The sequence below is a fragment of the Coturnix japonica genome, chromosome 37 (assembly GCF_054131305.1).
Source record: "Coturnix japonica strain WE chromosome 37, WE-NBRP24, whole genome shotgun sequence".
In the NCBI taxonomy this organism is placed as follows: Eukaryota; Metazoa; Chordata; class Aves; order Galliformes; family Phasianidae; genus Coturnix; species Coturnix japonica.
This window is the reverse complement of record NC_140699.1, coordinates 3,351,290-3,355,486: the sequence shown is the minus strand read 5'-3', so window position 1 is coordinate 3,355,486 and position 4,197 is coordinate 3,351,290.

Here is a 4,197-nt window from a genome sequence, read left to right as displayed (position 1 = left end):
TTACTTTGTGCCTTGCAGATTAATCTGAATGTAAGAAAATCGGGTTGACTTTGTTTGCTTCGCTCAACACTGGCCACATCAAGATAACAAAGGACATTGTTTTCAAGAATAATTGCAGCTATCTTCCAGTTGGCTTGTGCTTCTGTGTTTCTGAGAAACACCATCTAGCAATTTCTTTTTCTTCTTTTTTTGCACGAGTCCTGGATGCTGGTGTGTGTTGTGCTCTGTTGTTTGCTGACCAGCAGGTGAGAGGACTGTGTTTTGTGTTGGGTGTTGAGTTTTGTCTATCTCAGGGGCCATCCAATTGGATCCATCCTCTTTTTGCAGTGTTTAGGGACAGTTAATTTGCTGTTGCCTGGAGCTATGTGTGAAGTGCAGGACTAGAAGCTGTGATCGCTGAATCTCCTTGGATGAGCCCCAGCTCAGGTTCTCTCACACCAACCAAGAACATTTTTGCCAGCCCTGTTGTATTGCTGCAGCTCAGTGACCCCGACAATCTTCCCATGGAGTGCCGAAGACGGAGGTGGGAGCCTCCTTGCTGAGATCTGCTAGCAAAGCCCTGAGCGGCTCTAAGGTCGGAGCCTGTTGGGTCGGTAACACTGTGTCATGGTTTTGTGCTGTTGCTGTCCATATTCCACATCATAACATCACATGCAGTATGAATCATTAATTGAGGGTATAAATAGTGGAATCATGTACAAAGGAAAAAGGGTTAAAGAGAAAGTAACTTTTTGTTTATAACTGAACAATACGGATTGCTAAGGGAACGTTATATGGTATTAAAGGTGTTTGAATGGGACAAACTGTTCTGATGGTATAAGAAAGTGTAACTGAGGGTATGTGGAAGTGTAATAGAGGGTATGTGGAATTGTGATCGAGGGTATGTGGAAGTGTGGAAGGAGGAAGGCTGAGGGACCTGGTCTAGGTCCTGCTATCCTGGAAAGGCAGCCTGGGGATCTGGCAGTGTGTGTGCCAAGTGGCTCTGTGTGCCTATGGGTGTGTACTGAAGGGCACCCAGAACTGCCACTTCCCCTTGAGACATAGGCTTGGAGCATCAGTTGCTATGTTACTCTCTGAGAAGAGGATTCAGGCCCCAAGTCTTGCGTCCAGCTTGGTGATTTGGATTGACTCTGGGGCAGCAGTGGATGATCTGCAGCCCTGCAGCTGAGTGCATGAGGCTGATTGTGATCTCTGCTCTGCCATGTACCTACAGCAAATCCCAAGAGCACACAAAGATTGGGTCTGTACCCTGGCCTTCATCCCTGGCTGCCCCATGTTGTTGAGTGCGTACCAAGGAGGCGTGATCAAAGTCTGGAACATGGATAACTTCGGCCCAGTTGGGGAGATCAAAGGGCAGCCCCATCAACGCCATCTGCACCAACTCCAAGCACATCTTCACTGCCTCCAGGTGAGCCTCGGGCTTGGTGCTCCCCAGATCCTGCAGGAGGTGAGAGTGCCCTGTGTTGACTTGTCATCCCTGGGCCTGGGTGGGTTTGCACTGAGTGGGGCCAGGAGCCTGGAGGGCGAAGAGGGCAGAGGGGATCTTGCAGCTTTCTGGTCCCTCAGTGCCTTCCTCTCACCTTGCTGTCTTAGTCTGTCCCCTGCCCGCTCTCTGGGATATCCCCATGCAGGGTCCCCTCTTCCCTGGCGCTGGGCATCCCCTGCTGTTCTTGGGGAGCATTTTGGCAGCAAGACTCTGAAATCCACTCTCTTTTGTTTGTGCAGCAGCCGGAGCTGCGCATCTGACCTGGCTCACCCTGAGCTTCCCTGCAGAGATCTCTGAATCCCAACTGCAACGTCTGCTGACCCTCTGCTCTTCCCTGGGTACCCACTTTGCTCTGCAGTGGGGTGGGGAAGGGCTGCAGATGGGTGAGGATGGAGATGGTTGTGCCAGGAGCGGAGTGTGGACGGGTTGGACCCTGATCCTGCACGACTCCCCCACGGCTGCACACCTGAAGGACAATCCTACAGAGAACGATGGTGCATGGCTGGAGCCCTTCAGAAGGCTGAAGGCTCAGCCCAGGAGTGTCAATGAGGACGCAGCCTCTCCAGCTGCCCTGCTCATGTTTCTCTGCTCAGGGGGCCGACGAGGCCCTGGTCTCACACTGGAGCTTTCTTCTACCTCTCCTGTGGTCCCTTGGAGCATCCCCTGCTCCATCCTGCCCTGCCCCGCGCTGGGCTCGTGGGGGAATGTGGGAATACAAGAAAAGCTGTTCAGAGCAGCAGCTGTGGAGCCAGATCAACAGCCTGAGAACCAAGGACACCTCTGGAAGGAGAAGAAGGGACTCACGGCTCTGATTGGATATGTTAGAAAAAAAAAAACTTGTGAAGGTTTATAATGGATGTGAGAACTTGTAATAAAGGATTTGGATCATTCACATCTGAGTCCGTGCTTCAAATGCTGCAGGGGAATGGCTGCGTTGAGCCCTGGGAGTGGTATTCTCTCCTTATGCGCTCTCACTTCCCTTTGGTCACTGAAGAAACGACTTTTGAACTCGGACTTAAGGATTTCTCTGCATGATCCCATTGGTGCTGAACTCGGATCTCAGAGGAGCTCCAGGATGTGCCCCATAAAGCACAGACCAATTTCTTTCTGCTTTCTGCAGCCCCGTTTGTTTCGTGTCACCAGTCCTTGTTCAAACCACTGCAGGGTGGGAATTTCTGCACACCTTGAAACAGGAGCATCTCTATTGACTTGATGGAGTCTGTCTTTTATCATTCTGGGGATGGGGGGGGGAAGAAGAAAATGCAGTTTCCATGGCCTGGTGGAGGGCACGATGGCATGCGCAGGGTCACCCTGCCATGGACAGGATGGTGGCTGCTCCTGGGTCACAGCTGAGCCCCGTGCTGTGGGGCTGGGCAGGATGGATCACAGGACCCATGGTTGCCCTGTGACGCACAGCACTTTTACAAAGTAAAAGAATCAATTTCCTTAAATATTGAGCATCCATACGTAAATTGCAGCCTAGTGGAATCTTTTCCTATCCAAACAGAATTCTTTATCTATTTCTGTTACATAAGAAAAGCAAATAATTTTTTATCGGTCGACTTTGAAATTCAGGCAAGTGTTCACTTGAAGTGTTATGAAGTGTCAGCTTTTCTAGAGCATTTACTTTTCATGCTCTTAATTTCTCATTATCTCGCCTTATTCTCTTGCCACGTCAGTGTTTTCATTCGATGGCTTCCATGTGACAAGAGCTCTTGCTGTGTGAGCGATACAAATGTAGCTTTAAAAGTGGTACAACTTGCTATTAAGGCAGCTCCCCTCGGGAATTCCTTAAAGCTGCAGTGAGACAAGGGACACAAGAGAAACTTTGCTATGCACAGCAGGCTGAGCCCTCCTGCAGTCCCAGCTATGGAGTGCTCTGCACAATCTGTCTCTTTTTGCTCCTGATGTGCAGAGGTTTGATCTGCTTTTGCACCAGCAAGAGAGAAGTGGCACCTCACACTTATATTTCTGAATATTCTTGCTGCATTCAGTGGGATGTAAGCAATAAATAAAGAAATAAAATAAAAATATTATTGCTTTGGTTCTCAAAAAAAAAAAAAAGAACTGCCCAGCTTAATTTTGCTCCAGATCCTTCACTGCTTTGTTGCCTTTCACTGGACAAGATTTAGGGCCTCAATATCTTTCTTATAGTGAGGGGTCCAAAACAGAACACTGATAAACAGACCGGTACTGTGATCAATAGAACTTGAGGAAGAAATTCATCTTTCATGAGGAGCTCCTCTTTGAACAGCACCAGGAACTAAGACAGGTGTTTGATTATTTCCTGCTATGAGGCAAAGATGGATCAGCAGATACAGCTGGAATCTATCTCTCTCCTCCCCACTTTATTCCCCACCTTCAATTCTTTTTGGAAAGGAAATGCTGCAAATCTGGACTTATTTGGGAAATCACCGTGCACACAATGAAGTGAGAAAGCACCGTGCACATGAACAAGGCAAGATCCTGGATCAAGCTTTCAGTGGAAGGGAAATGCCTGAAAGGATTGAGCAAAGTCCTGGCGAAAAATACCTGGGGTTCCTGTTGGTGGGAAGCTGAACATGAGCCAGCAGTGTGCTCTCACAGCACAGAAAGTTAACCATATCCTGGGCTGCATCAAAAGAAGCACGGCCAGCAGGGCAAAGGAGGCGATCCTGCCCCTCTACTCTGTGCTGATGAGGCCTCATCTGGAGTACTGCATCCAGATGCAG